Raw genomic sequence first — 12,603 nt, 5'->3', positions numbered from 1 at the left:
GCCATCATCCCTCCCACTGCTTTCAGCCCAGAGTAAAGGGCATTTGGGCCACCTTCTGTCCTGCTGCTCCTGGTACAGAGGAAGGGGCTTCTGGGCCACTATTTGTCCCACTGCTCCCAGCCCACAGGAAAGGGCTTTAGGGCCACCATCTGTACCACTGCTCCTGGCACCTGTCCCACCCCTCCCAGCTCAGAGGAGGTAAGCCATGCAGGCGCTAACAGACCCCTGCCTCAGTCAAAATGAGAAAACAAGTAAATAAGTCTCAAAACCAGACTTCCAGATCACCTACAGCAACCCCAAAGGGAAATGAGATGGAACACTCTGGTACTCAACCACCTGCACCCACTGAACTGGCAACAAAAGGGGATCTGGAAAAATGAAATAAGAAATAATTTCTCAGATAACAGGAGAAATTGTGCCCCTAGTGCAAGACACGATTAATAAATCTAGAGAGGAACTCAGGAATATGATGGAATCCTAACATAGGAAACAAATGGAATCCATAAAACAGATGCAAATAGATTTCCAGGACATGAAAAACTCCACTGAAAGTCTGCACAGCAGAATGAGCCAATGTGAGGACAGAGTTTCAGATATAGAAGATAAGATTGCAATTAGTGACCAGGAAAAGAAAAATTGCTTGAAAATTATAAGAGAACATGAGAAATGAATCCAGCAGCTGCTAGATGATGCAAGGAAGAATAACATAAGACTGATTGGAGTCAATGAAGAAACAGGAGAGAGTGCAGATGACATAAAAAATCTCTTCACAGAAATAATAGCAGAAAACTTTCCAAGCAGGGGAAAAGAACTTGACATACAGATAAGTGAGGCATATAGGACTCCAAATAGCCTTGATCAAAAAAAAAAAAATCTACACATAGGCATATAATTGTTAAGATTCCAGAAACTCAAGATAAGAACAAAGTTCTACAAGCAGTTCGAGAAAAGAAACAAATCACATATAAAGGAAAGCCCATCAGAATCACATCAGACTTCTCAACACAAACCATCAAGGCAAGAAGAGCTTGGAGTGACATAATCCAACTCCTAAAAGAAAACAGTCTCCAACCCAGATTGATGTACCTTGCAAAACTATCTTTCAAAATTGATGGAGAAATAAGATAGTTTCATGACAAAGAGCACCTTAGGAATTTCGTGAATACCAAATCAGCACTGTAAAGAATTTTACACAATATCCTAGGAACAGACATTGAGGATCACAACCCCAGGAAGCAAAGCAGAATGAACCCACCTGGCATGACAAGAAATTAAATGGAAAGGGGGAGAACCCAACAAAAGAAAAAGTCATAGCAATGTGTTTCAGTTATAACCAACAATATTAATGGTCTCAATTCACAAATCAAAAGAAATAGACCAGCAGAATGGGTCAAGAAGCAAAATCCAACAATATTCTGCATGCAAGAAACACACTTAATTCAAAAGGAAACTTACAAACTGAAAATTAAAGGATGGAAAACAATACTCCATGTGACAGGAACCCGAAAAAAAAGCAGGAGTAGCTATCCTCTTTGCTGATCAAGTAGATTTCAAACCAACATGAATTAAGAGAGATGAAGAAGGACACTACATCCTTATAAAGGGAAGAATCCAAGAGGAAGAGATGACAATCATAAATATCTATGCACCAAACACTAGTGCACCCAACCATATAAAACAAATACTAACAGACATGAAAAGTCATATATGCACTAATACAATTGTAGTGGGGGACCTCAACACCCCACTGTCACGAATAGATAGATCAACTAGATTAAATAAGTAATGAAATACTAGAACTCAATCGAACTCTTGAACAAATGAACTTAACAGATGTTTGCAGCGTGTTCCACCCCACAAAATCACAATACACATTATTCTCAGCTGCACATGGGTCATTCTCCAAAATAGACCACATACTCACACATAGAACATGTTTAAGTAAGTGCAAAGGAATTGAAGTTATCCCCTGTATATTATCAGACCATAGTGCAATGAAATTGGAGATCCATAGCAAAAGAACCTCAAAAAATTTCATAAACACATGGAAATTGAACAACACACTTTTGAATAACCAATGGTTCACAGAGAAAATTAAAGAAGAAATCAGGCAGTTCCTTCAATTAAATGACAATGACAATACAATGTATCGGAATCTATGGGACACAATGAATGCAGTCTTACAAGGGGAATTGATAGCAGTGAATAAGCATTTTAGGAAAACAGAATGAGAACAAATAAAAAACCTGATGCTGCACCTCAAGCTTCCAGAAAAAGAAGAGCAGGACAACCCCAGAGCTCATACAAGGGAGGAAATTATAAAGATCAGAGGAGAAATCAATGCAATGGAGACTAAGAGAACAATGCAAAAAATCAAAGAAGCCAAGAGTTGGTTATTCGAAAGAATCAACAAAATTGACAAACCCTTAGCCAACCTTGTAAGAAAAAGGAAAGAAAAGGCCCAAATCCATGCAATTAGGAATGAAAAGGGTGAAATGACAACAGACCCAGCAGAAATCCAGAGGATCATCAATACCTACTTCCAGAACCTATATGCCAATAAGATGGACAACACAGAAGAAATGGACAGTTTCCTAGATATATATGAATTACCAAACTTGAATGAAGAAGACCTAAAAATTCTGAACATCCTAATATCAACCAATGAAACTGAAAACATAACTAAAACCTTATCAACTAAGAAAAGCCCAGGCCCTGATGGCTTCACTGCTGAATTCTACAAGACAATTAGAGAAGAACTGCTGCCACTACTGTTTAAACTCTTCAATGAAATTGAAAGGGAAGCAATATTCCCAAATTCATTCCTGGAAGCAAGCATCACCTTGATCCCCAAAGCAGAGAAAGCCCCAACTGAAAAAGAAAACTATAGGCTAATCTCACTAATGAACATAGATACAAAAATCCTGAATAAGATAATGGCAAATAGAATGCAGAAGATCATCAAGAAGACCATACACCCTGATCAAGTGGGATTCATCCCAGGGAAGCAGGGATGGTTCAATATACAAAAAGCAATTAATGTAATGCACTATATCAATAGAGCCAATGACAAAAACCATATGATTATCTTCATAGATCCAGAAAACGCATTTGAGAAAATCCAACATGCATTTATGATAAAAACCCTACAAAAAATTGGAATAGATGGTCTCTACCTCAAACTGATAGAACACATCTATGAAAAATCAACAGCCAATATCATACTAAATGGTCAAAAATTGAAATACTTCACACTCAAATCAGGAATAAGACAAGGATATCCACTATCACCACTCTTGTTCAATATAGTTCTGGAAACATTAGCCACAGCAATTAGACAAGAGAAAGAAATAAAAGGAATAAAAATAGGAAATGAAGAAGTCTAATTGTCATTATTTGCAGGTGACATGATATTCTATGTAGAAGACCCCAAGAACTCCACCAAAAGTCTTCTAGACTTAATAACCAAATTCAGTCAAGTAGCTGCTTACAAGGTCAACACACAAAAATCAATAGCTTTCCTCTACACCAATGACAGACTCACTGAGAGAGAACTAGGCAAATAATTCCTTCCACAATACCATCTAAAAAACTGAAATACCTAGGAATCAACTTAACGAAAGAAATCAAAGACCTCTTCTCTGACAACTATGGCACTCTGAAAAGAGAGATTGAAGATGATATCAGAAAATGGACAGATTTCCCCTGCTCCTGGGCAGGAAGGATTAATATAGTGAAAAAGCCATACTTCCAAAACTGCTATATAGATTTAATGCAATTCCAATTGAGATCCCAGCAGCATACTTCATGGACCTTGAGAAAACAATCCAAAAATTCATTTAGAACAAGAAGAGACCCAGAATAGCAAAAGCAATTCTAGGTAACAGAGACATGGCAGAGGATATCACAATCCCCAACCTGCAACTATACTACAAAGCTACAGTGATAAAAACAGCATGGTACTGGCAAAGAAACAGACCTGAGGACAGGGGAACAGATTAGAAGATGCAGAAACAATGCCAGACACATTCAGCCATCTCATCTTTGACAAAGGAGCCAAACACCCTCACTGGAGGAAAGATAGCCTCTTTAGTAAATGGTGCTGGAAAAATTGGCCTTCAACTTGCCATAGATTAAAACTAGACCCATATCTCTCAGAATGCACTTAACTAAAATCAAATTGGATTGAAGATCTAAATATTAAAATAGAAACTCTGACCCAGTTGGAACAGGGCTTAGGTAGAACCCTTGAAGACATTGGTGTAGGAAAATATTTTATGAACAAAACCTCCCTTGCCCATGTACTAGCACGAAAAATCAACAAGTGGGATCTCTTCTTGTTAAAAGGCTTCTGCACAGCAAGAGAAACCACCAGCAGTGTGAAGAGACAATCCACAATGTGGGAAAAAAATCTTCACCTGCTCTTCCTCAGACAAAGGTCTACTATCTTGAATCTATAAAGAACGTAAAAAGATCAGACCTCCCAAATTTAAAGACCCAGTCTGAAAATGGGCATCTGAAATGAACAGACATTTCTCAAACAAAGAAGTAGAAATAGTAAATAAATACATGAAAAAATGTTCAACATCACTGGCCATTCGAGAGATGCAAATGAAAACAATGCTGAGATTCCACCTCACTCCAGAAAGAATGGCTGCTATCATGAAATCAACTAATAACAAATGCTGGCAGGGCTGTTGAGAAAGAGGAACCCTGCTCCACTGCTGGTGGGAGTGTAGACTGGTGCAACCACTGTGCAAATCAGTATGGAGATACCTCAAAAACTAGGACTGGAAATCCCATTTGACCCCGCTATTCCACTGCTGGGGATCTTCCCCCCAAAATTAAAAGAATCATACCACAGTGATATATGTGTACCCATGTTCATAGCAGCACAGATTGTGATAGCTAAACCTTAGAAACAGCCCAAATGCCCATCAATTGGAGACTGGATAAAGAAAATGTGATTTTTTTTTTTTTATAAAATGGAGTACTACTCAGCCATAAAAATGAGAAATTAGAGACATGTATAGCTATCTGGATTCACATTGAGGCAATACTCTTAAGTGACATAAATAGGACACACATGAATAAATACTGAATAGTTTCTCTGGTGTGAGAAACTGAAAGTGTAAATAAGGACTAAATGCATAATAGCTTATGTGAAATAGCAAGAAAAGGGGCAAAGTGGAAGGAAGTGGGAGGGCTAGGGTGAAGGATAGTATGGAATGGGATTAATATGAGAAAATGGAAAAATAGGAACAAAATCTTTGTAAATAGGGAGGCCTGGAGGGGTTGAAGGGAGTGCTGGGCGAGGGTGAAAAATAAGAACCAAGAGAGATTATGTAAAGTTGCAAATTTCCAATGATGAATGTCATTATATTGTATACCTAAAATGTACCAATGATTAGAATGAATAATAGATAATGCAAAATAGGAAGAAAATTTCCAAAGGGGTAGGGATAGTGGGAGGGGCAGCAGAAAGAAAAGAAGGGAAAGGAAAAATGATGAGAAATGGAAATAATGGAAATAAAGTCTTTGCAAATAGGGAGGGTTTGAGGGCATGAAGTGCGGTCTAGGAATGAGGAAAAAATAAGAACCAAGATGCATTATGTAAAGGTACAATTCCCAATGAGAAATCTAATTGTGTTGTATACCTACACTGTACCTATAAAAGAATTTAATAAAAAAACAGTCAAACCAAATGACATCAATTTTAGAAAAGAACAAAATAACTGCAAGAGATAGGATACAATGAAAAATGATGATAATAGTAAGTCATTATCTATCAATAATTATTTTACATGTAAAATGGGTTTTGTATCCTAATAAAAGACATAGAAGCCAGGCATGGTGGGTCATGCCTGTAATCCCAGTACTCTGGGAGGCTGAGGTAAGGTTGCACCTTGAAGCTCAGCATGATAGTCTTAGTGACTTAGCAAGATCCTTCCTCAAAAATTTAAAATTAATAAAAAAGCTCTAGACATGTGGGTCAGTGTGAAGGTCTTGGATTCAGTTGCCAGTATCACATACACACAGAAAAGATACAGAATAGCCAACAGCATAAATACACAAGATTCAACTACACATTATCCTCAAAAGATTCCCTTTAGATTAAGGACAAGCATTAACTGAACATGAAAAGATGAAAAAACATACCTCAACAAGACAAAATAACAAGGTATTGATATGAGAAAATATGATGATTAAAAACCTACAAGAAGAGACTAAGAAGGCCACTATGTAAGCATAAAAGGGTCATTTCAAGCAGAAAAACAAAATAATTATAAATGTATATGCCACCCAAGCCAAATCATGTAAACATACAAATAAACATTGACAATTTTGAAATGAGAACTAAATAATATTTCATCAATTTAAAGAAATTTGGTGAGTTACAAGAAATAACATTCAGGTATCTAAAGAATAACAGGAATTGAGGGTTTATGTTGAGAAATCTGCCATGATTCTGATGGGCTTTCCTTTGTAGGTGATTTGTTTCTTTTCTCTAACTGCCTGTAGAATTTTGTTCTTCTGTTGAGTTTCTGGGATCTTTACTATTATATGTCTAGGTGTAGGGTTTTTTTTGGTCATGGCTGGTTGGAGTTCTATATGCCTCACTTATCTGTACATTGAATTCTCTGCCTCTGTCTGGGAAATTTTCTATTATTACTTCTGTGAACAGTATTTTTATGTCTACTGTACTTTCTCCTGTTTTTTCATGGACTCCTACGAGTCTTATACTATTCTTCTTTGCATCATCTAGCAGCTGTTGGATTGATTTCTCATGGTCCTTTACTAGCTTTAAGAAATCTCTGTTTTCATGGTCTTTAACTGCAATCCTGTCTTCTATATCTGATATTCTGTCTTCAGATTCTCTTAGTCTGCTCTGCATGATTTCAATGGAGTTTTTAATCTCCTGAATATCTGTTTGAATTTGTTTCATAGAGTCCATTTCTTTCTTATTTTGGGTGAACATGTTTTCCATTTCTTTCTTATGCTGGGCATTCATGGCTCCCAGCATGTTTCTGATCTCATCTATTTTCTTACCTCTTTCTCCTCTAGAGCTTCTAATCATGTCTTTCATTCTGCTTGCCATGTCTGTATTTATCTGGGAGATTATTTCTGTTTTGAATTTTTCTACAGCCCCATGCATCTGCTTTGTTACTTCCTGTGCTATCAGTTCAGGGTGTCCAAGTGGTTGCTTGTCAGAATTTTCCACCTAATTTCCCCCTGAATTTCCTTTTGTGGCATGGAAGCCTGAATTTGTGCCTTGCTTAAGTGTCTTCTCATTTTTGTTTTTGGTACTGTCCTTGGTTTAATTTCTGGTTTGATATTTCAAAATTGCTTAATGTAGGTGTCTTTGTTGCTTGTGTTTAGAACCCTTGTGGAATGGTTGCTTTTTAGAGGTGTCTTCCAGATATAGCTTGTGTTTTGCTATTTTATTTTCCTTATACCAGGAAGGAAAATTAATTAGATCAATCACGTTAGCCCAAAAGACATAGTCAGCAATACCATAGCATCAAGCACAGCTTAGAAAATGAACATTTGTGGTAGTTATTAATCCATCACTTTTAACTATGTGAGTCAAATTAAAACCGAGAACCATCCCAACATAAGTTTATAATGAACAAACTCTTCAATATAGCATCAACACAAACCTTTGAATAAAAAAATAAAAAATAAAAAATTTAAAAAACCCTCAAATCAAGTAGAGTCTGGAGTGAAGTAATTCAAGTTCTACAAGAAAATAACTTCCAACCTAGACTGCTGTATCTGGCAAAATTATCTTTCAAAATCGATGGGAAAATTAGATACTTTCACGACAAAGAACACCTGAGAAACTTCATGAGCACAAAACCAGCACTCCAAACAATTTTAAGCAATATACTAGAAAAAGACAATGAAGGTCACAACTCCATGAAGCCCAGCAGAAAGAAAGCACCATGCAAGGTAAACACTAATGTGAAAGGGGGGAAAATAAGAAATAAAAGAGCCAACAACAGTAAAACATCATGACAAGGATGAGTTAATATCTCTCAATTATAACTATTAATGTTAATGGCCTCAATTCACCAATCAAAAGAAATAGACTGACTGAATGGATTAAGAAGCAAAACCCAGCAATATGCTGTGTACAAGAAACACACCTTACTCAAAAAGAAATCCATAGACTAAAAGTAAATGGATGGAAAACAGTTCTCCATGGGATAGGAACCCAGAAAAAAGCAGGTGTAGCAATCTTATTTGCAGACAAAGTAGATTTCAAACCAAAACTAATTAAGAGAGACAAAGATGGTCACTACATCCTTGTGAAAGGAACAATCCAAGAGGAAGAGATGACAATCCTAAATATTTATGCACCAAATACGAATGCCCCCAAATATACAAAACAAATATTAATGGACATGAAAAACCAAATAAACACTAATACAATTGTAGTGGGGGACCTGAACACCCCTCTATCACAAACAGACAGATCAACTAGAAAAAAAATTAGCAATGAAATTCTAAAACTGAACCAAGCTATTGAACAAATGGACTTAATAGATGTTTTCAGAGAGTTCTACCCCCACAAAATCAGAATACACATTCTTTTCAGCTGTACATAGGCCATTCTCCAAAATAGATCACATGCTAGGTCATAGGACATATCTAAGTAAATGTAAAAGAATTGAAGTTATCCCCTGTATATTATCAGACCATAGTGCAATACAATTGGAGATCAACAACATAAGAAACCACAAAACTCCCACAAATACATGGAAATTGAACAACACCTTCCTGAACAACCAAGGGGTCACAGAGGAAATTAAAGAAGAAATTGGACAGTTTCTGCAAGTAAATGATAATGCCAGTACAACATACAGGAATCTGTGGGACACAATGAAAGCAGTTCTACGCGGAAAATTCATAGCAGTGAAAGCCCATATTAGGACAACAGAGAGAACTCAGTTAAATAACCTAATGCAGAACCTAAAGCTCCTAAAAAATGAAGAGCATAATAAACCCAAAGCTTGTACAAGAAAGGAAATTATAAAGATCAGAGCAGAAATCAATGCAATGGAGACTAAGAGAATGATACAAAAAATCAATGAATCAAAGATTTGGTTTTTTTAAACAATAAATAAAATCGATAAAACTTTAGCCAATCTTATCAAAAAGAGGAAAGAAAAGGCTCAAATCCATGCAATTAAGAATGAAAAAGGTGAAGTCACAACAAATCCAGCAGAAATTCAGAGGATCCACAATACCTACTTTGAGAACCTGTATTCTAATAAAATGGGAAACACAGAAGAAATGGACAGATTCCTAGATAAATACGAATTGCCTAAATTAAATGAAGAAGATATAGAAATTCTAAACAGCCCTATAATAACGAGTGAAATTGAAAATGTAATAAAAAAAACTTACCAACAAAGAAAAGTCCAGGTCCTGATGACTTCACTGCTGAATTCTACAAGATATTTAAAGACAAACTATCACCATTACTCTTTAAACTCATCAAGGAAATTTAAAGGGAAGCAAGGCTTCCAAATTCATTCCTGGAAGCAAGTGTTACTTTGATCCCAAAACCAGGGAAAGACCCAACCCAAAAAAGAGAAGTACAGGCAAATCTCCCTAATGAACATAGATGCAAAAATCCTCAACAAGATACTGGCAAACAGAATACAGAGGGTTATCAAGAAGATCATACACCCTGACCAAGTCGGATTTATCCCAGGGATGCAAAGATGGTTCAACATCTCTAAATCAATAAATGTAATACACTATATTAACAGAGTCAAGGACAAAAACCATATGATCATCTCGACAGATGCAGAAAAAGCAGTTGACAAAATCCAACACCCATTCATGATAAAAATGCTACAGAAAATTGGAATAGAAGGTCTTTATCTCAGCCTGATTAAGGCTATCTATGAAAAACCAACAGCCAACATCATAGTAAATGGTCAAAAACTAAAAACTTTCATGGTAAAATCAGGAACAAGACAAGGATGCCCACTATCACCACTCCTGTTCAATATTGTTCTGGAAACATTAGCCATAGCAATTAGAAAAGAGAAAGAAATTAAAGAAATAAAGATGGGAATGGAAGAATTTAAACTGTCATTATTTGCTGATGATATGATACTTTACATAGAAGATCCAAAAACCTCAGTCTAAAGTCTGCTAGACCTAATTGACAGATTCAGTAGAGTAGCTGGATACAAGGTCAACACTCAAAAAACAATAACCTTCTTATATACAAATAGCAGACCATTGAGAGAGAAATTTGGGAAATAATTCCTTTTACAATAGCACCTAAAAAAATGAAATATCTAGGAATCAACCTAACAAAGGAAGTAAAAGACCTCTACATTGAAAACTACAGCTCTCTGAAAAAGGAGATCGAAGAAGCTATAAGAAAATGGAAAGATAACCCTTGTTCCTGGGTAGGAAGAACCAATATAGTGAAAATGGCCATACTTCCAAAACTAATATATAGATTCAATGCAATGCCGATTGAAATTCCAACAATATACTTCACAGAACTAGAGAAAACAACCCAAAAATTCATTTGGAAGCAGAAGAAACCTCGAATAGCAAGAGCAATTCTAGGCAACAGAGACATGGCTGGGGGTATCACAATCCCCAACTTGAAACTATACTACAAAGCTACTGTGATAAAAACAGCATGTTACTGGCAAAGAAAGACCTGAAGATCAGTGGAATAGATTAGAAGTTGCAGAAACAACTCCAGACATACTCAGCCACCTCATCTTTGACAAAGGAGCCAACCACCCTCACTGGAGGAAAGATAGCCTATTTAATAAATAGTGTTGGAAAAACTGGATTTCAACCTGGCAAAGATTAAAACTAGACCCCTACCTATCACTGCACACTAAACTAAGATCAAGGTGGATTAAAGATCTAAATATTAAGCCAGAAACACTAAACTTGCTGGAAGATAAGTTAGGTAGAACTCTTGATGACATTGGCATAGGAAAAGACTTTATGAACAAAACCTCAGTGACATGGGAACTTGCACAAAGAATCAACAGCTGGGATCTCATCGTATTAAAAAGCTTCTGCACTGCAAGAGAAACTACCAACAGAGCTAAGAGACAACCTTCAATGTGGGAAGAAATATTTAGCAGCTGTAGCTCAGAGAAAGGTCTACTATCAAGAATATATAAAGAAGTGAATAAAATCAGGCCTCCCAAATTCAAAGACCCAATCTGAAAATGGGCATGTGAAATGAACAGACATTTCTCAGACAAGGAAGTAGGAATAGCAAATAATCATATGAAAAAATGTTCAACATCACTGGTCATTTGAGAGATGCAGATGGAAACAACACTGAGATTCCACCTCACCCCCAGAGTTTGGCTGCTATCAAGAAATCAACCAATAACCAATGCTGGTGTAGGTGTGGAGGGAAAGGAACCCTTCTCTATTGTTGGTGGGAGTGCAAGCTGGTGCATCCACTGTGGAAATCAGTATGGAGATACCTCAAAGAACTAGGACTAGAGGTTCCAATTGACCCAGCTATTCCCCTAATAGGTATCTTCCCCAATGAATTAAAAGAATGATATCAAAGTGATATATGTCCACCTATGTTTATAGCGGCACAGTTTGTAATAGCTAAAGCTTCGAAACAGCCCAAGTGCCCATCGACTGGAAACTGGATAAAGAAGATGTGGTTTTTCTATAAATTGGAATACTACTCAGCCTTAAAGAATGAGAAACTAGGGCCGGGGATGTAGCTCAGTGCTTTCGCCACCTGCTGCGCAAGCGCAAGGACCCGAGTTCAATCCCCGGTACCAAAAAAAAAAAAAAAAGAATGAGAAACTAGAGACATTTATAGCTAAATGGATGCATATTGAGGCCACACTCTTAAGTGAAATAAATAGGACACACATGTTTATATACTGAATAGTTTTTTCTAGTGTGAGAAATTGAAAGGATAAATAAGTTTAAAAACGATTATAATGAATAATTGATAATTGAAAATAAGAAAAGGTCCAAGGGTTAGGGGATGGTGGGAGGGAAAGGGGAAAGGGAAGAGGGGAAAGGAAAAATTATGAGAAAGAAAAAAAAATGGAATCAAACTCTGTGTAAATAGGGAAGGGTAGAGGGGGTAAAGTGTGCACAGGTAATGGGAGAAGGAATATAAACTAAGATACATCATGTTCTGGTACAAACACCAAATGATAAATGTAAATGTATTTTATACCTAAAATGTGTGTGTGTGTGTGTGTGTGTGTGTGTGTGTGTATAAAGAATAACAGGAATGCAATATATGGAGACTTCAATACTCCATCTTCAAAATAGAATAGCACATGTAGACATAATATCAATAAGGAAACAGCAGACTCTAACAGTGCTAAAGACCAAATACTTAAGCACACAAGTACTCAAGCAAAGAAAGAATATTTTCCAGGGTAGACTACATGGTATATGCTAGAAAACGAAACTAATGTAACCAAAAGAAATTGAAAAAATATTTAAATATCTTTGCTGGAAAATGTAATGAATGAAGCTAAAAATTTAATAATATGAAATAGAATAATTCACACATACATAAATATTAACACATTCTTAAAGAACTTTTGTTAT

This window comes from Heterocephalus glaber, unplaced genomic scaffold (genome assembly GCF_053883595.1).
Source record: "Heterocephalus glaber isolate CG9 unplaced genomic scaffold, H.glaber_assembly_v1.0 deba00001523, whole genome shotgun sequence".
In the NCBI taxonomy this organism is placed as follows: domain Eukaryota; kingdom Metazoa; phylum Chordata; class Mammalia; order Rodentia; family Bathyergidae; genus Heterocephalus; species Heterocephalus glaber.
This window is presented reverse-complemented; position numbering follows the sequence as displayed.